General features: G+C 35.3%; 2 pseudogenes; both read right to left on the bottom strand.

Annotated features, from left to right (window-relative positions):
• Positions 1-2,972: 2,972 nt before the first annotated feature.
• On the bottom strand, positions 2,973-3,694 carry LOC140672232 (uncharacterized; annotated as a pseudogene).
• Positions 3,695-10,273: 6,579 nt separating this feature from the next.
• On the bottom strand, positions 10,274-21,865 carry LOC140672755 (uncharacterized; annotated as a pseudogene).
• Positions 21,866-22,254: the final 389 nt, after the last annotated feature.

Raw genomic sequence — 22,254 nt, 5'->3', positions numbered from 1 at the left:
CAAAACTAATAGCATCTTGTAAAACAATGCTTAAAAATTAGTCTTTAATTTTTTCAAATTAAAAAAATAAAAAGCTTTGTCACAGCAAACATTTTTGTCGTTGGGGTCAAAATGACCCCCTATAACATTTATGTTATTCTTATGAAGTGTGACATTTAAGGGTTAAAATATAAAATAATCAAATAATAAAATCAAACAGTAAAACTAGCGATAATAAAAGGCGTCGGAAGTGCAATAATATACATATATGTATACTGTGACGGTACTCCTTTCCCGATGCCGCGGATGTCGCTCCTTCAGCCAAGATTCAGGATAAGGTTAGGCACGGGTTAGAGACGCCCTTGACTTATTGTTCTTAGACTCTTTTATTCGTGCTATGTTACATGAATAGTATGCGTGGATGAATATATATAATGGCGTAAGCGATATGTACAAAACGGGGCATGCGGTAAATCAGGAGATCGGTCTTGTATGCGACGGTCGGTTGTGTCCTGGCAACAGACGGTTTACCGGTGGCGTCCTGATAGCGGACGACTGGTCGTCTGGTCGGTAGTGTCCTGGAAACGGACGGCTTAGTGGTAGCATCCGTGAAGCGGACGTCTGATCGTCGGGTTAGGCCGAGGACGCCCGACCACGTCAACGAGAACGGCCGTTGTCCGAAGGAAGTCGTAGAAATAGTCGCAAGTGTCTTAAGCCTCGGGGAACTCCCTCGAGGTAGGATCAAGACAGGACTAGGTGTCGGCTCCAGAGAAGCCAGATTCAGGGTGAGCAACATGCCAAATAGAGGAGATACGCCGATAGAAGGGATGATGCACACAAGCACGAACCGCGTATGTGTGTCTTCAGAGATTTGGTTAGCTCGGATAATAGAAAAGAACAGATATACTGCTTTCTGTCTCTTTTCTACCAAGCCGACAATGAAAACGACGGCAATGCTGCTCTATTCTGTTGTTCACTTCTCGATTCTTCATATGCGCAACAGTTAATAAGGCAAAATGCTTTCTCAAGAATTATTTAAAAAATGATTAATAATATGTAAAACATTAAAATTATAACTATAAATTATAAATTATATTATTAAATTAAAATTAAATTAAATTAAATTTGAAATTAATATTAATATTAATATTTTTAATAAATTATTCAACTGTTAAATTAATTAAATATTTAATTCTATACATAAAAATTTAATAATTAAATAATTATAAATAATTTAATATTAAAAATATTAAATAATAATAATAATATTAATATTATATTTAATTTTAATTTTAATAATTTAATTTATAAATAATTTTATAAAAGAGACTATAAATCTCGGAAAAGCATTTAACACTCACGCATATTAAGAACCAAGCAGCGTTGTACTAAAAACAAAATAATAATAGTAACAAATATTAGTAATAAATAAACTATATATTTATAGAAAATATAATATAATAGCGATTACACATTTAATTTAATTTTACTTTTTTATACGCATATATATTTGTAACACAATACGACACATAAACATATACTCATCACACGTATCGTTTTGACAGTATTAAAATAACAAATGATGGTGAGTTTCCACACCACCCGTAGGTATCACCAATGGCGGGTTTGGTTTTTTTTAATGGACCTTCGCCTGGAGCCCTGTTATACTACATTATATTATATTGCATTATATTATGTTGCATACGAATGCCGTACAGACAAGAAATCTTTTACACACCTGTTTTTGCAAATGTGTTTTTTTAACTTGTAAAAAAACTTTAATTTTTTAATTAATCTCCTATTTTTCTTCGACTTATAAAGGTTTTTTTAGGAATAAAAAAAATTCGAATTAGAAAGGTTTTTCAAATTTCAATTTCGAGTTATCGAGGTATATAATTTTATATAATTATCTTAACTGTATTTAAATTTGTTTTATTTATTTTTGTTGTAAAGACTATACTAAACGATGAAAATAAACATGAGCAAATGATAACCTAGTGTGGTACTTAGAACGTAAATAAAACAAAAATTTCTTATAAGAAGTCTTGTGTACTGTGCTAAGTTGTCACTTGCTCATGTGTATACTTGGTGTTAGTGTCAATGTCGGTGTCAAACAGTCTCGTCAGCAAATCAATTGTAAGATTATTATTTTTATTTTAATTTAAATTTTATATATATATGTATATACAGGGTGGACTATTTTAATCCATGCAGTCGAATATCTCGAAAACCAAGCCCGGGAGAGAAAAATGTTTCAGACAAAAGTTGTTTGGTTTCGAGAGGGCCATAAGATGGTACCATTGGTTTGACCTTGAAGAATTATTTGAAAGTCACATAAAGGTCACCTCAATTTTTTTAAATGGCATCCCCTATTTTTTATTACATATTCTTGTAGCTGACCGCGAGAACTTTCCAAAACACTATCAAATGTTTCTTCATTGAGTACTTTTCGAGTTATAAAGCTCCAAAGTTGCAGTTTAAAAAAATTCAAAATATCTCGTTAAATATTCACTTTCCGATAGTCTTATCTTACATTCAACTAGTCAAGGCAAGATCTAGGCATGATCCAACCAGTAAGGTAAGATCTAGGCATGATGTAGCCAGTGAAGATAAGATCCGAGTATGATCCAGCCAGTCAAGGCAAGATCTAGGCATGATCCAACCAGTAAAGATAAGATCCACGTATGATCCAACCAATCAAGGCAAGATCTGGACATGATCCAACCAGTGAAGGTAAGATCTAGGCATGATGCAGCCAGTGAAGGTAAGATCCGAGTATGATCCAGTCAGTCAAGGCAAGATCTAAGCATGATCCAACCAGTAAAGATAAGATCCGAGTATGATCCAACCAGTGAAGGTAAGATCTAGGCACGATGCAGCCAGTGAAGGTAAGATCTGAGTATGATCCAGCCAGTCAAGGCAAGATCTAGACATGATCCAACCAGTAAAGATAAGATCCGAGTATGATCCAATCAGTCAAGGTAAGATCTTTATCAAAGGAACTGTTCAAAATTATCTCCATTGGCTTGAATACATAATTCCAACCTATTTTCGAAGTACCTGACCGTTTTGAGTAAGACAGCTCGCGGTATATTTGCGCAAGCTACTTTTATTCTCTCTATCTACTCTAGTTGTAGGCGCATGCTCATAAAGCACATTTTTAATATACCCCCATAAATAAAAATCAAATGAAGTTAGATCAGGTGATCGTGGAGGCCATGCGATGGCCCCTCGTCGCCCAATCCATCTGCCATTGTATTTTCGATTTAGATAAGCTCTCACTATTGCCGCATAATGAGGTGGCGCCCCGTCCATTTGTATCCACATTCTTTGACGTGTATGAAAATCAACGTCTTCAAGCAATTGTGGTCCCTGAGAAGTTCCAAAAAATTTACACTGTTAACATTTCCTTCAAAGAAATAAGGACCAATCAAGAAACCATTTATAATACCACATCAAACATTCACACTCCAGCGATGTTGATTATCTTCTTGTCTATGCCAATATTAAGTCGGGTTAACATCCGACCAATAATGGCAATTATGTCTATTCAATTCACCATTATTTTTGAACGTCGATTCATCAGAGAACATAACATAATAGAAGAAATTCGGATCAGCTCGGATCATCTGTTGTGCCCATTGACAAAATTGTACACGCAACGGCATATCTGCTTGAGTAAGAGCTTGTGTTAACGTGATATGGTAAGGATTGTACTTCATTTTCTTCAAAATTCTTAAGATCGTTGTTCTCGGGATACCAATTTCTCTAGCCATAATACGACTACTTGTAGGAGGATTAAGATGAATGAATGCCAAGATAACGTGCACACGCACATCATCTTCATCATACTCATGATGTGCTCTTTGACGTTCTAAACGGCCTTGGCGAGCTCTTAGTTCAAGGTCCCGAATTGTAGTATGATTCGGATGTTGTTCTCTTTCGGTGTAACGATTCCGGTAAACTCGCGAAGCTTCATGATAATTTAGTTGATATTCTCCGAGAACAAAGAGAATATCAACAATCTCTGAGGGACGATAATCAGCCATGGGTATTGTCGGCAGACGTAAGCCTCTGATTGTGAGTAATAAAATTTGATACTCCGATCAACAGTAGAAGAGATTTTCGTAATCAATTGATTCCTAAATAATGACAAATAAATTTTCTGGTCGATATTTTCTTTGGAAACAATAGAGGGTATATTATTTCAAAAATAGACTATTTGAAATAAGTAGAACATCAAGAACAATCAAGGGATCAATCAGGTTTGTACTTCTGCGAACAGGATTTGTATCAATCGTCTATATGGGCCGATTATCTGTGTGTGTGTAAATGTGGGATGTATATGTATAAGTGTGTGTGAGGTATGTGTATGAGTGTATAGGTTATGTGTGAATGTATGCGGAATGTGTGTGTGATGTGTGTGGAGTGTTCGTGTGGTGTGTGTAAGAACATGTAAAGTGTGTGTACATGCGTGTAGGTTATGTCACATAACCTATGTGTGAGTGTGTGTGGAATATGTGTAGGATGTGTGCAAGTGTATGTAAAGTGTGTGTACGTGCGCGTGTGTGTGTAGGGTATGGAGCATGTTCGAATCTTACCTTTACTGGCTACATCATACCTTCACTGGTTGGATCATACTCGGATCTTATCTTTACTGGTTGGATCATGCCTAGATCTTGCCTTGATTAGTTGAATGTAAGATAAGACTATCGGAAAGTGAATATTTTACGAGATATTTTGAATTTCTTCAAACTGCAACTTTGGAGCTTTATAACTCGAAAAGTACTCCATGAAGAAACATTTGATTATAGTGTTTTGGAAAGCGCTCGAGGTCAGCTACAAGAATATGTAATAAAAAATAGGGGATGCCATTTAAAAAAATTGAGGTGACCTTCATGTGACCTTCAAATAATTCTTCAAGGTCAAACCAATGGTACCATTTTATGGCTCGAAACCAAACAACTTTTGTCTGAAACATTTTTCTCTCCCGGGCTTGATTTTCGAGATATTCGACTGGATGGATTAAAATGGTCCACCCTGTATATATATATATATATTTCAATTTTATAAATATTATATATATTATATATATATATATTGACTTTTTTCTTTTTCTTCTCTCTTGCCATTTTTTAATTTGTAATAATATGTGTGACAAAAATATAATAATAAAAAAACCTAAGCGAAAGTTTTGCAAAGCTTGACTTAATGATAAAAGAACCAAATCGTGGATACAGGAAGTTTCTTTCGATAATTCTCTGTTTTTATATTGTATGTAAAAAAAATTTTCATGTCATTCGTCTGTTTTCAGACACGCAAATACTTTAAGTTATAAAAATAATATTAAATTTGATAATAATAATAATGATAATAATGATAATCATGATGATGATCATGATAATCATGATAAAAAACGTAAAACACAATACAAAAAAACATTTAAACATGAGTGGCTGGAAATTAAAGAATCAGTCATGGTTACGTGAAGTACTAAACACCGCTTTTTCTTTTTTTTTGTTTGGTGTGTAATAAATCAATTACTGGCGATCTGTCGGAAATACACAGACACGCAAAATGTAAAAGTCACACAATTAAATTTAAAGAAAATAAAATAAATGAAAATAAATCGAATGTAATCAAAGATACAAATATTGAGTCGCTTTTGTCGTTTGATGATCGTAGAAAAGCAGCAGAAATAAGATATGCCGTATTAATTGCTGACAAAAATATTTCTCATCAAACTGCGAAAGAGATTCTTAGCTTCTTTCAAAACATAGGAAAAGATCCTAATGTATTGAAAAACATGAGCATGGGTCGAACAAAATGTACAAACATTATTACAAATGTTTTGTGTCCGGTTGAAACGAATCATGTCGTTAATAAGCTTCAAAATACCAAATTTTCAATTTTCATTGATGAAACGTCTGATGTTACAAATGAAAAATGGATGACTTTTTTTGTTCGATATGTTGATCCGGAGACATTAAATATTCACTCACAGTTAAATTAATTGATATTGATGCCAAAGATTCAAGTGCAGAAATGTTATTTAATGCGTTTAAAAATGAAATGTACAAGTTAGAAATACCATTTTTGAATATTGTTGCCTTATCATGCAACAATACGTCGGTTATGACAGGGAAACTTTATATCTTTGAAAAAAAAATTAGAAGAAAAATGTTCATTTATTAACATTTTCATGTCCTTGTCATTCTGCCGCATTAGTAGCGCATGCTGCATCTAATAAATTGCCCGAATTTTGCGAGAAATTCTTTAAAAAAATTGCTAGTTATCTTAATACTAGTCCTAAACGTACGGCAATTTTTAAGGAATTTTGCGAATGTTTTCAAGAAAAACATCTCAAATTATTATAATTATGTAATACACGCTGGCTTTCTCATTATTTATGTGTCGAAAGATTTCTTGAATCTTGGGATACAATTAAATACTTTCTTACTGAAATGGTAATGAGTGAAAGAACAGACAATGCAGGAAAGCTACTGTCTACGATGAACAATGTAGAAACAAAAGCTTATTTTCTTTTTTTAAAGTACGTTTTAAATTTCTTTAACGCATTTAACGCTTTTTTTTCAAGCGTCCGAAACGAGAATTCATTTGTTGCAACCGAAATCTATAAACTTTCTTTTTCAAATCTGTCAAAATTTTTTAAAAGAGGAACATTTAAAACCATTTTCTACAGATATTATATTCTCTTTAAAACAAAATCAAAAAGCTCTTAATGAAATTAGTTTAAGATCAGAATGTGAAGAATATCTTAACGAATTAATAATAAAAGGTCACGTAAACATAATTACAACTATTCGAGAAAAATATTTAACATTTTATGTGACTGCTGCAGAGGAAATTCGTCAAAGATTACTTATAAATGATATATTCTTATCAAAATTAAAAGTTTTTCAACCATGTGTAAGTTTAGTCAGTAATAATAGAGAAACATCTTTCAATGATGTTTCTTTCGTGGCTAAAACTTTCAGCGGTATTGACAAAAATGGTTTAAAGCAAGAATGGATTGTGTTACCATTAGATTTTACAATGGAAGAAAAAAAAGTCTCTCTAAATTAAATTTCGACAACATGTGGAAAGAAATTTTATAACGTGGGTATATTAATATTATTGCTAAATATCCAAGTTTAACAAAACTTATAAGTAGCATTCGATCACTTCCAAATTCAAATGCCGATTTGGAGAGAATGTTTTCTTGTTTAAATAATGTTAAAACTAAAAAGCGAAATAAATTTTCGTCAGTTTCTGTTAATGCTATTTGCGTGTTTAAATCAGCATTAAAAACGAAGGGAGAAACAGTTTTAAACATGACAATTGATAAAAAACATTTGTCTCTTATGTCAGCAGATAATTTATATGCTCCCGCTGTTAAGAAAAAAAAAAGTATTTTAAGATTATATGTTGCGGATGCTGACGAAGCTGGTCCCTTTTCGAAATAATAAACAAATAATTAAATTATTTATTTTATTAATTAATTATTTATTTGTTTTTATTATTTTATTAATTATTTTTTTTTTTTTTTTTATTTTATTACTTAATTTTTTATTTTTATTTTTTATTTTATTTAATAATTTATTAATTATGTATTTTTATTTTAATTTTACATATTCTATTTTATTTTATTTTATTTTTATTTGCATATTTGAAGGACACCATACCTAAAAAGATATGTAAAGAAGTGTAAAGTTTATTAAAAGCTAGCCATACACATACAGTTTTGTATCAGTTTTACATAAGGCGCGGTATGACACAGTTTAAAACTGATGTAAAACTGAACGTGTATGGAGCCGTTACGCTAAGACTGAAGACCCTTCACACCAAAACTAAGAGATCAAACGTGCTTGTTATTTTAACGTGGCGCAGTTTAAAACTGTTGCAAAATTGTCCGTGTGTGGCGTTCTTTAAGTAATTTTTGTAGTCGTCGTGGAAGTTGTCTTGCAATTCTCGGACAAGTTTCATATGAGAAAGCTTTTCTCTTTGTTGTAACCAATTCTTGCACCATTTGGACCGTCTTTTTCGACGGTTTTTATCTTCTTCTTCATCTAATAAAATTATCAAAGTAGCTGCAGCTTTTTTTTTCAACATTATCACAGATCACAGTATTAAAAAAAGACTGCTAGTAACATGAAGGTAGCAATCAGGAATGTCAGGCTTAGCATGTATGTACGTGGCGAAAAACATCAATACTGAACTGACAGTTCTGGCGTGACGGCAGTTCAGAACTGATGCAAAACTGTACGTGTATGGCTAGCTAAAGACACTACATTTGAAAAAAACAGATGTATTAAATATTTTGTCTGTAAAAACGCCACACTTTAAAAAAACAAGTGTGAAAGATATTTTGTTTATAAAAGATAACATTTTTGCAAAGAACAGATATGTAAAAATTATCTTGTCTGCAAAAGATATCACATTTGAAAAAAATAAGTGTGTAAAAGATATCTTGTCTACAATATTCGCGTGCAGCATAATATAATGCAACATAGTATAATGTGGTATAATAGGACTCTAAGCAAAGGTCCACTTAAAAAAAACCAAACGCCATTGGTGATACCTCACGGGTGGTGTGAAAACTCACCATCATTTGTTATTTTAATACTGTCAAAACGATACGTGTGATCAGTATATGTTTATATGTCGTATTGTGTTATAAATATATACGCGTATAAAAAAGTAAAATTAAATTAAATATGTAATCGCTATTATATTATATTTTCTATAAATATATAGTTTCTTATTATAACTACTTCTACGAACGAATAATTATATCCTACTTGTCAAATTTTTTTTGTTAATAACTTTTTAATAAACAACGAGCGCCAATTGAAACCTTTACAACATTACTCAGGGTCATGACCTTGATAACATTTCTCAAGATCATTAGACTCGGAGGTGACTCTCTATAAGTAAACATTTACCAAAACTTGTATTTGTTGTACAGAGCTTTGTGACAGGTTATCAATTAAGTTGATTAGATTTGTGGTACAATAATATTTATTATATTGTTATGTCCGCAGATCGATTTATTTATATCGAACGCGCACGGCACAAACGACATTCACGAGTTGCGTCAAATAAAGACACACTTTATAATAACTAATCATTTTAATAATAACACAGTCCAATACAATAATGCAAAACGGAATAACTAATAATTTTATAATTATTGCTGTCAGCAACGCGTCCGCACAGCTTGAGAACTCTCTCTCATCTTGTTATAAACAAACAACGACCAAATCGTCCCGGAGATGATCTTCAATCGCGCCGCTTCGAGCGCATGACTTCGTGGCGCGGAAGGACTGTACTCGGTGGCACGCAACAATATATTAGGAGAAACGTGAGAGCAACTTGAACAAAGAGCAAAGAATGTGACCATTATCAATGTGTATATAATATATAGAGGGAAAACTGTAATGTGATAAACTGAGTACAGGGTGCTTCCGCAACATACAGATCAGTAAGTTGGGTTGCCTATGTAATCGGCAGGGGCATGCTTTATCGACCTCGCATAATCGAAACATAATAAAATCAAGGGATCAATCATGTAATTTTTTCTTTGTGAAAAGTGAAAAAATTACATGATTGATACCTTAAATGCAAATCCGGTAGGGAATGAGGAAACTGAGATCGGCTTTTCACATATAATATAATTGTAATATTTAAGGGGTTAGGCCACCTTGGATAGGTCAAAATGACCGTTATTTTTAGTAATTTTTTTAAAAAACCTGACAAAATAAATACAAAATTGTATACAAAGCGTTTATTATGCAATTCTTTAAGGAAAAAAAAATTTTTTTTTTTTAATTTTACAACAAAAAATGGCGGCGCTGCAGCCAAGACATTTCGAGCCGTTTTCCAGTGACGCCTTTTGCGGTGTTCAGTTTCACGGGTGTAACATTGATCCTAAAACAAAAAAATCAAAAATTTTTATTATCTAAAAACTAGAAACTGAAGAAGTACATACGGATATTTAGAAATATTCATTTTTGTGAAAATGGTAAACACTTGAATAAAAGTTTCTTTTTTTTGCCTAAATTTTGGTTGCAAAATTATTAATTACAAAAAAAGTTTTTAATATATCGCAAAATCCGTATGTACTTCTCTAGATTATGTATAAAAGAAGATCTGCAAATTTTAACTAAATCGATTAAAAATTGTAGGAGTTATACTGAACACCGATGTCAAAAAAGCTATTTCGAGAAAAACACGTTTAAAGTTTTGCATACCATTATTTTATAAATGAAATGAAAAAAAAGCAAGTTTACCTTTAGTCAGCTATTTCTGCGGCATACAGCTGTCCTTCTAGATTGAGATAAGTATCTTCTGCTTCTTTTTGGAAGCTTTTAGAGCATTTTCAAACTTCTTTAGCTTTTTCACTTATTGCGCGCTCCTCAGCTTTTACGTGGTTCGCATCTGCTTCCATACAAAAATTGTAACATGATTGGCCAATTTGTAGATGCAGGAGCTCCATAATATGCATAAGACTGCATCATTAAATGTGCATACAGCGATATCAGTTGCAATATCTACTAATAATTTGCCGCTGAAAGACGTTTTCGGTGCTATTGACCACACGACTGAATTGAATGATTCATTATTATTTTGAGAATAACCTCCTAAACAACGGTTTAATAAGTCATCTCCACTTAGTTCTTTATATACAGGCTTAACAGCATCGAAAATAGTTTGACTCATCGGTGGTTTATGTTTATAATCAACTAATTTATTCAAAGTCTTCGCCTTTTGCCACGTACACCATGACGTCTCGCCAACCGGGCATCTGTCATGTTGCGGGTTATCGTTCGTGGAAATTTTATGAAACAGCGTCGCCCAAATTTCTTTTTTCAATTTTTTAATACAATCATGATTTCGGCGAATAGCAAGACATAATAAATTGTTAATTCATCAATTAACTTGCCGGTTAACTTTTTTTTACCGCCGAGACCTTTCGTAGATTTTTTAAGAGCACAAAGTCGTATTCCCATGCGCTTTTGAACATGATCGATGCACTCTTTTTTACAAACGACAAAGTTTTCATAAGGCTGAGCATCAAGAATTTCTTTAAAAGTCTTGCTATCACCATCGCCAATGTACTGAGCATATTTAACTTTATGTAAATGTTCAGAGCGATGGAACATCTTGACGACGGCGTCAACTTCCATTTTGTCTGCTGAGCCTTCATGATTAGCTTGACATTCTTCTTTATGCAATTGTGTCCATTCTTCATACTCTTCATTTCTGTTTTTTTCTCAAAATTCACAACTTTTGCAATATTTTGATTTCACTGTATGTCAACAACTTTACCAGTGTGCCAGCCGATTAGTGAAACTAGTCCGAAAAGTAACGTAAATCCTCTTTTTCTCCATGATCCATCGCCTGATACAGTCAAACCATCATTTTGTCCTTTTTCAACACTTATTTTTTTCTCTTCAACAGCTGCTTTCTGCATAGATTTTAGACGAATAGCTGCCGTAGCAACAGATAGCGAAGAGACAAGGCTGTCATAAAATGAGTGAAATATTAGGCGCGGCAACTCCATGAAAGCGCAAAATTTAATAATGCTATGTAAACCAACGCCAAGTATTCGCATAGCAAACATAATTCGGCGATTAATCTCATACGCGCGATTATTAATAATCGGACTAGCATTAATATAACTTGGTTCACAATTTGTACAAGCAACGACAATTTTGAAACCTAAGCCGCGGTTACTTGCTTCGCTGAAGGTCGTATTTAATCCACATTGTTTGCACACTACGAGTTGTAAAATCGTAGAGAACACAGTATAAGATTCTATAATTCGATATCCAAACGATTTGTTCACGTGAAATTCACGATCATCTTCACACATTTTCAATTTTTTCGCAGACGTGCAATCGTCCGTTTGCTGCTTCTTTATAAAATGATTTAACGGGCGTCTGTTTGAAATTCTGGTCTCTTTCCAGGTCTCATACTTGTACTCCTAGAGCTTTTTTTGTCAAATACACTTTTTTGTATTGTCCATTATTGCAAAAAAAGTTTGCGGACAAGAAAACTTATTGATAACTCAAGCGGCGTCGTTACAACGTCTTTCAGCAGCTGTAATGACGTGAAATGCGTCATTTATGCTTATTCGTGGTCTAAAATGCTTCGATAGTACAAATACGCTGCAACTCTTTTGGAGCGCTCCGGCGCGCTCTGACGCGTTCGGCTAAATCAATTCAAAACTCAAAAAAGAAAGGTGATTCGGCATTGTAACCAATGGGAAATCATTTTCAAAATTATAAACTATTGATTAAGCGAAAAAAATAGCCAAAAAAAATTTTTCAAGGTGGCCTAACCCCTTAATAATATAAATAAAATAACATAAATAACACAATTAAAATATAATAACACAATTAATACAATTATAAAATATAATAAAACAGATAAAGTAAGAAATAAAATATAAATTTAAATAAAAAATTTTTTTTATAATACATATATTATAATATATAAGCTTATAATATATGTTCAATGTAACCTCCATTTTCTTCTAAACATAAGGCAATCGTGTGCATAAAATTTTTTCTTACTCTGGTAATCATTGGAGGAGTGATTTTCGTACACGCGTTACGAATTTTACTTTTCAATTCTTCTAGCTCTTACGGCAGAGTCTCATACACTTTGTGTCGCAAGAAGCCCCACGCGAAAAAATCCATGGACGTAAGATCGAGAGAGCGTGGTGGCCATTCCTAAGCCTCATGCTCGCTGTTCTATCACACTCCCACCAAGGGGTTTCGAAGCACTATCCTATCGAAGCGCTTGCGCAAATCTTCAAAAATTGTTCACACATCTAGATTATAAATCATACAGCAATTCTATACATCCCGCCTACCAATGAATGTCAATTAATTAATTTGTACGCTATTATATTTCTGAAAAGTCAGTCGTCGGAAATCTGCACAATTTAATGATCGCTTTTTTATAAATTCCATTCGCAGTTTTAAGTGTAACAACGCACACCTTACCATCTGCACCTGAGTTTCAATTACTCTGCCTAAATTCCATTTTAGGGAGGGGGGGCATATTGTTATCTTGAATTATTACAACATCATCAATTGACAAATTGGCTTGTTCAGATTTCCATTTAGTTTGACGTTAAATATTTTCTATTCTAACGGCGCCAAAAATCTTGTACAATTTTTTAAACTCCAATTGCCAACGATCGAGTCTATTAATCGACACGTCGCTTAATTCTACTTCGGGAATAGCCGTCAATGATTCGCCGATAATGAAATGGCCAGATGTTAATGGTTGTAAATCTGTGGGAGTAGATAGTAACTGATAGATTGGACGTGAATTTCAAATCTGTATTCTGAATTTCTGTATCAAAACTGTTGCTAATTCTTCAAAAGTTAAAAGATTTTGACCTATTACTTGTTTTAAATGAAATTTAAAAGATTTTACACCTGCAGGCCTTCCATATAAGGGAATGATGGTGGAATAAATTTCCAATCGATATTATTCAGAATGTAAAATTTATCGCTTATGTCCTTAGCCTTATTCTTAATAAGTTGTCGTATTTCGTGCGCCCACGAAATTAGTTACATTATCGCAAAAAATGCGATGCGGGGATCCTCGACGTCCTACGAAGCGTCTAAGCGCCGCAATAAACGAATTCAAACTGAGATCGCTGATTGCCTCAAGGTGTACCTATGGCTCTCGTAAAAAAGCAAATAAATAAAGCTATATAAGACTTGTTAGTCTTCCTACCGCGGCCTCGATTGACTAAAGTTATAATTGGTCCGGTGAAATTAATCCCTGGTGCAAAAATTAGACGTCTCCGAACCACTCGATCCGCGAGCAGTTGTCCTGTTATCGACAACGATCTCGGACTATTGCGGAAGCAAACTACACAATCATACACGATCTTCTTTGGTAAACTCTGTTTATAGTATACAGGGTGTCCTATAATCCTATAAGAGAGAGGGAGAGAGAGGGAGAGAGAGAGGGAGAGAGAGGGAGAGAGAGAGGGAGAGAGAGAAGCAGAGAGAGAGGCAGAGAGAGAGAGGCAGAGAGAGAGGCAGAGAGAGAGGCAGAGAGAGAGGCAGAGAGAGAGAGGCAGAGGGAGAATATAAAAAATTATTTTTTAATCGTTTATACGTAGCCATTATCATTTGTAAAGCGCTCCTGCCAGCGTTCCGTCGCGCGCTTAGCAACGATATAACATTCCGCTGTCTTATCGCCGCGCACGTAGTAACCACGCCACAGTGGGCCGTCTTTTCTCGCCGCGCGCTTGTACTGGCCGATCTTTATTAATTAAAAAAAAACATTGCGTTTTAAGTCCCTAGCTTTTCGCCTCAGAGACTATGCCAAACCTTTATTTCTTTTTTCCTAACACATTTTTACCTATTACATATTTATCTTAAACCTATATAAACTTAATCCTAATTTGTCTGGATGGGTTCGAGTCTGCGTTTCCGCCATACTGGTTATGTCAGATAAGCTTCGGCGGCGCAGCGTGCACAGCCACACCTTCCGACTAAATTTTTCTTATTTCTATTGGGTCTGGGTGGACTCGAACCTGCGTTTACGCATTCTCTTCAGGCGAGTTTCCGCGCCGCAGCATGCACGACCACCGTCTAACCCTGATCTTTGTTAATTAATTTCTCTCTTATTATTGAGAATATCGCAAAATGGTAAAGGACTTTTTTATTCGGTTTGACCCCCTCTACCTGCACCTGACGGGTGGAGCGCGAATTATGAGACACTCTGTATAATAGTGCTTGTGGATCCACATATAATAATTTATGATGTTCCCGTTCGAACAACAGTCGTATGAATTTACTCTCATAAGGTAATAAAATTATGTTTTGTTTTGAATTTTGCAAGTAAATTTTGAATTCTGCCCACTCTGACGAGTCCGTTTTCATCTATAAACAATTTGCTATTAGATTTAATTTGTCTATTTCCTTTTAGCTTTGACACTTCATCTGCGAAATGAATTTTTCGAGTTATTATTATTAATAATTGAGTTGTTTTTTTAATCTCGTCAACTAAAATATTATCATATTTACGTCTAGCTTGATCGACCTTGCAGTTTAATATAAATCAAAAAATTCTCGCTAAAATACATTTGAGCTTAGTCAAAGATGAATAATTGTTTAATAAAGATAAAATGATATGATTCGAACCACTAGTATTTAAAAATATTGGTGAGTCTGTTTTTTGTTCAGATTTAATATTTATTTCGCTTTGGGTAAAATTAGTTGATTGAGATCTACTTCGCAAATTATTATCAATTCTCGATAAGCAATTGGGGCCCTTCCACCAAAGCTCACACTGCTGCAAATTCTTAAAACTAGTGCCTCGAGAAATTAAATCAGCAGAATTTTCTTCGCTCTTGATACCAACAATTTGACGGAAGAATTGATTGAATTTCTGCTGTTCTATTAAATACGAATGCTTTTTGTCGCGATAGATTGCCCGCTATCCATGCTAACGCAATCGTAGAATCGTTCTATGCATGTATTTTATCAAATTCAATTTTGAGAGCGACTCGCACAACCTTAATAATCTAACTAAAATACAGCACCACAAAGCTCCAGTCTTCGCAATGTGATCGTTTTATTTTTAATATGCGCTACTCGTAATTTCGAACACAGTAATGCGGAGTTAAAATTATTATCCTTGTCTATAGTTTGTAAATAAATACAAGCTCAGTATGCCTTTAATGATGCGTCACAAAAGGCATGTAAATAAAATCGAGTTATATTTATACCGGAGCTAACCCTACGAGGAATTTGAATCGTATTTATGTCTTTTAAATCGTTTACATAGATTTTCCATACGTACTGGAGATTAATCGTCAAAGGATCATCCCAACCTAAATTGGCTGCCCAGGTTTCTTGCATAATTAATTTTTCTCAAATCAAAATGGGATTAATTAAACCTAATGGATCAAGCCTTGAAATTGCTGATAATACTTCGCTTTTTGTTTTGCTAGAGTTTGCTATAGATTGAACTGAAAAATTCAAAAATATCTTGTTCAGGATGCCAATTTAGACCTAATGTTTTTATATTGCTTACGTGATTTGCATCAATTGCGACAGCTAACGATTCCTCGCGTTGTTCACTCGATTTTAAAAATTTCATTGCAATTTGAACGCCATTTGTGAGGTTCAAATCCGTCGCTATTTAACAATGCCTTTAATTGTGAAACTAAATTGATTGCATCGTTTTTACAATTAACTCCAGTTAAAATATCGTCAACGTATAGGTCATTTATAATAAAACTTGTGACGCGTGAATTAGTTCATCACTGGCAGTACTTGCTTAATTGTTTTATGCATCGTATAGTCAAAAACGGAGCACACACTAAATCCATATGTGACCGTATTTAATCTAAATTCTTGTATCAGTTCGCTAGTTGAAAATCGCCATAATATTGTTTGATAATCTTGATCGCTTGAATGAACTAAAATTTGTCGATACATTTTCTTTAAGTCGGTTTCTGTAATTGCAATCGCATGTAGTCTGAATCTCAAAATTATATCCATAATATTATCTTGTAAATTGGTTCCAATCATTAATGGGTCGTTTAATGAGACTCCTGATGTAGTCTTTACGAATCATCAAACACTACGCGCAGTTTCATAATAACGCTAGATTTGCGTAATACGTCGTGATACGATAAATCTATCAGTGTTGCATTACTCATATCTTTAACTACTCTAAACATATGATTTAGTTGAATATATTCTTTTATGAATTCTAAATATTGCTTAAAAAATTCTTGATTATTTTGAAATTTGCGTTCTAAACATTTTAGTCGCCTAATTGCTATTTGTTTATCCATCCGAATTTGCTATTTTGCAATCTCGGTAAATTGTTGTTAATGTTAATTTTTCCGGTTTCTAATAAGTCAAAGATAAATTCTCTGCCAATGAGCGCGTTTATGTTGCTTGGACTGTGAAATAACGGATCTGCTAATTTTATATTTTCCGGAATTGATAATTAAGAAAATTTTACTAAAAATAACGGCAATTCTTTAATGATTTTTGGAACAACTAAACAATACAAATCTAATTTGAATTCAGAAGTTCTTGATTGCAACCGCAATTGACAGCCGTGTTTGATTATACAAGTCATATTACTTAGACTGCTCACCGATTCACAAACATTTTCTAGTTTTAATTCAAGTTTTTTACACGCTGCAACGAACGTTATAAAATTAGTTTTGCTTGCACTATCTAACAAAACTCGCAATTGATAATTGTAATTGTTCTTGCCTTTAGCGTTTATGATCGCCATTGACAAAAGAACTTCCAAACAAAACGCTTCCGCTGCATTTCTTCTCGCACGTGATAGACTACTTGACGCCTCGTTTGAATTGACTGATGCCTCTTCTCTCAAATTTGTCATAAGATTATTCGTCTTCGGCATCTCTGCAGAAATAGTTGTTGCCTTGATTCCCTTCACGGAATTTGCTGCCTCCGTTGAATGGCATAATGTATTATGCCGCTGTCCGCATTCTCGGCATGCTCCTGACTTGCAATTAGCAATGAAATGATTGTTACGGAAACAATTGATGCTCAGCTTTAATCGTTTGACTGTTTGGATTCTGTTTTTAACAGAAAAGTTTAAAAATTGAGTACAAAAATAGATGAGATGTTGACCTTTACATAAGCATCGTCCTTCCTGAACTGTTGTTGACAACGCTGTTTTGCTTTGCAATTTTAAATTAAATGGCTTTCTTGCTTTGTTGTAGTCATCTTTCTCGTACTGACCGTCCTTTGATTTGTTGACGTCTCCTGAACCTTCGCCAAGAGATGCTCTTTCCAAGATTGACAACGACACTACAGAAACTCCATCATGTCATTTGTCGTTGCAATTTCCAAGATTTCCGCATGCTCTTGACAACGCCTCTTTGTGATATTGTCCAAATTTTTCTCAACCAAGTAAATAATCATTCTCTCCAGGAACTCAGTGGAAAGCTTCATCTAGTGTAGAACTCGCAAATGTTTTTGTACATGATCCACGAGATCCCGTATTGCACCTGCAGACTCCTGATGTACTCGCGGCAGCTCGAACTGAACGTGTCACTTGCGAATATAGCCTTCTCGTCTGTGTAGCGTTTTTTAACAGTTCCCAAGCAATTGCATAATTTTGATCAGATATTTCAATAGATTCAATCATTACAGCAGCTTAATGATCCAACTAAGTACTGATGTTTTTGCACGTGTTATAGCCCCAGAAAAGGCAATAGATTTAATTAATTAATGAATATATATATATATATATATATATATAATTATATTGATGCAGGAATCCATCGCAAGCGAAGCGATAATCGCGCGAGCCGCTGACGCAGCAAGCCACGCGCGCCCGAGACCGAGCGCGAACGCGAAACCGGAAAGCGCTCTCGAAGACGCACCGGAAAGGTGTCGCCGAATTGCTAAAAGTACAAGCGAGGAAATTCGACTTTGAACTTCCTCGCCTGCACTAAAACGCGAATTCAGCAACATAACCATATTTGGTCATGTTGCTAAGGGATCCCCTCCGAAAAACCGTACAGTTCGGAGGGAAGAACAGCACCCGCCGCGATGAAGCGAGGGGCAGTCGTTGATCAGATCCAAAAGAGGAATAATCGCCATGAGCAGCTGTTGACCAGATTCAACAGAGTCATACACGAATGACTAAGAGATATACGCGCGCCTGAGATAAGCCGACACGTATCAGACTACCCGTGCGACAGAGCGTACAAGAGATACCGCTCTCTCACTTCAACCGATATTAAACACGAGTGACATAACGTTCGCTGGGAGCAGTGACAAAATACCAACCCATTGAGTCTATTTAACTGTTATTTATTATAATAAAAGGAAGAAGCAAGCACATATAAAAAAAAGACCTTTATTAAAATAAAGAGAGGCCACTGCCCGCCGTATCCCCGGTCTTCCCTGCACGAATCCCGAAAAACCCTGTGCCCCCTCACGGAGGCACAACACACGTTTGACAAATCGCTATCGTGAATTAAAGTTTTAAACTATGTATATTTAAAGTATCTGCTTTTCCACTCCTCGATATTTCAGTTGAATGTCGATAATTAATAATCGGAAACTTCACTTGAGATTCTCGTGGAGTGCTAGATTATGTGCCCATTCGCTCCCACATTTGACCGTGCTAATTCAGTATTCACGACAAAATCTTGTTACCACTGGTGTTACTTGACTGTTCCGTCAGCCACTGTAAAAGCACTGATTGCTACTCCAAGAAATGCGCCAGCATGTTTTCGCTAATTTGACTTCCACTGCTTGTTGAAGCTTGTAATGACGGCTTCAATTTTTCGAGATATTGCAGCAATGACGCTTTTATTGAAAAATATCGCTCCTCGAATTCCGTTTCCTCAACTACTTCTCTTTGTTCGTAATCTTCTTCAGAAACTGCATTTAATATTTATTGTGAGATGCCTTGGAATTTGATGTATGCGTCTTTTAAATTCTGAATGCGCGAGTCTTCTTCCTTAGTGGTGCTCTCGATATTATCTATGACACTGCTTGCGAAATTTCTCGCTGATGTCAATTTCGCTTTAATCCAGCTTCTTTATTTCCTTAATTGTTTGATATGCATTTTGTTCGGAATTATTAATTATTATTCCGTTCTTTTAATTAATCGTAAATTTTATCTGTTGAATTTAAAAATCATACAATAATATAAACACGCCAATGACAAAGGTGTCTGTGTAATGACGAATAATAACTTTGAAAAATAAACCAGCAAACACAATATGTTATTGACCTGATGAACTCAAATATAATTTTGTAACGTTCTTAATATGTTATTTGAACCTCTTGCATTGATTTACCTGTATGCGTCATTCGCCTCATGATGGAAAGAATACAAGGTGAATCATTCCGGTGGATACTCAGTCGTCTAAAAGTAGAGGGAAGCAATCAACCAATCAAGGGGTGCCCCAAAGCACAAAATTCAACACTGATTTGGTGCCTTTGTTTATGCAGCAGTTAGCGCAGCCATGTGCACTAGTTCAGAGTCTGTCTTTTTTCCTCCATATTAGTAGAAGAAAGACAAACTCTGAACCAGTGCACATAGCTGCGCTACATAAACGAAGGCATCTATTTTTTTGACAGTTACGTGAATTATTTATCATGCTGAGTTGTTTAGTCAAAAATTGCAAAAATCGGACAAATGTCCTTTTTAGGAAAAAAAGTAAAATTTTTTTCAATTCCTAAAGATCCAAAAATAAGAAAAAAGTGATTAGAGACTTGCCAGAAAGATAAAGATTATAAAATAAAATGTAGTATCTAATCAAATTTTATGTACTCTATCTTATTACATAAATATTGCGATGCTATAATTTTGATAAAAATTACTTTTTAGAAAGAGTATGTGAAGTACACACAGTTGACGAATATAGTGCAATGATCTTTTGCTATTTTATTATTATTTATTCTTGAAAATTTTTTATTATTTATTATATACATATATAACATTAAAAAATGAGAAAAAATTTGTTTTATTTTTATAAGTAATATTATTTGTTCAAGTAATTTTTTTCCATCATTCTGCGTCTTATTTGGTTATATATTGTGACCGAATGACTTTTATATGGCGTGACCTCAAAAGTCGGAGGGATCGATGGAAGGATCCTCGACACACCTTCGGCGTGACTATTGCTCAATTATCTAGATACCGCACGAATTATGTTGAGCGCTAGGCGCGAAGAATCACGCCACACAAAAAAAAAATAGATATCAAAGACTCTAAGAATTCTTACAAGAGCAATCGCGACGGCAACAGATCGATTAGCCAGCCTTTAATTGGAAGGGGGGGTGATTCAACGATAAGACTGGGAGCGAAGAATCGATTAATTACGGGCGCTAAAAGATAATCGAGCAAAATTCTGTATAGAAAACAAGAATATATTATAAGAAAAGAATGATGAGTAGAAGATACAAATAGATGAAGAATAACAGAAATAATAGTAAATATAAATGTACAGAAGTTGAGCTGTTCAAAAATATAAAGAATAAAAAAGGCAAAAAGTTTGTTTCGGCAGCGATACACGCGCTGGACGCGTGAGTGCACATGATTGCGGCCAGGCGCAAGGATATCGGATTACCAGGTGTTGCCTATCGATACGGCGGTATTTCGACTTACTAGACAATGGGCTCGTGACGTCATAAGGTCACGGCAGCAAATTATTTCGCGACTAATTAACTCTGTAAAATTAACGATTAAAGCGTGACACGCTGATGTTCTTTGTGACCGTCCGCGACAACCAGATTATCCGCAAATCCGATATTTAATTACAACCGCAACACAATTATCCTTAGATATTCCGCTAATTTCACTTCGCGACAAATTCGCCAGACAAACGACAAATTTTTCAGACACGGCAGTAACACGTGCTCGCAAATACGCTTTACACGACACAAACTCGCTCAGCAAATACAGAGTACGCGACACGCAAATATTACAAACGACAATTAATACGATATTACAAGCGATTGTCGACGGCGATCATCGAGAAGAGAGCATATGACTAATCGATTCGGACAGCTCAAAGGGCTCACTAAAACGCGTAATTTCGCGGAGCGCGTATTTTACAACCGATGCCCACATGAGTTTCGCACAAACACCAAAAACCGAATTTACGGCAACACTAAATAATTCAATTACTCGCCCGTCCGTCCGAATCGTTGTACGTTACCAGATCGGCAGCCTTACACGGGTCGACACCCTGTTTCCGGTCGTCTACTACGTAGCCGCTCATGGGTCGATCGCTGGTTCGATAATTGCGGGTCCTTCGTTTTCGCAAGTCCGCCGAACAGTGACGACCCGGAAGGCCCACAGGAGATACGTCAATAACGCACATTGCGGCTATCTGTGGCGCTTACGTGCACAGAGGTGGTTCACGGCTTTCGCGGCCCTTACGCCCCGTAGAGCCGTAACTTTTGACTTACTCGCCCCTCAAATTCTTCTCGGCGGTATTCGCGCAGTATCCGGGTAGCGGGACATCCGCCCCCGTTCGACATCTCGAACTTGTCGGGTTCCGCGGGGTCGTAGATGTCCGCTCTTTCTCGGGGCTCCCTCGCGTTTGGCGAGCGGAGTGGCCGTCCCCTATGACCTCTTCCGATCCTTCGCGCGTGCCATGGTACCTGTGGGGTAGATTTTTTTAGATTTCGGCAGCCTCCGCGATCCGTACGTTATTAATGAGGTGTTACATTTTTGTTGATACATCACCTGGCGCACTCCCCTCCAGCA

The sequence above is a fragment of the Anoplolepis gracilipes genome, chromosome 13, assembly GCF_047496725.1.
Source record: "Anoplolepis gracilipes chromosome 13, ASM4749672v1, whole genome shotgun sequence".
Taxonomy (NCBI): Eukaryota; Metazoa; Arthropoda; class Insecta; order Hymenoptera; family Formicidae; genus Anoplolepis; species Anoplolepis gracilipes.
The sequence above is the reverse complement of the archived record's forward strand: the minus strand, read 5'-3'. Positions and strand labels throughout refer to the sequence as shown.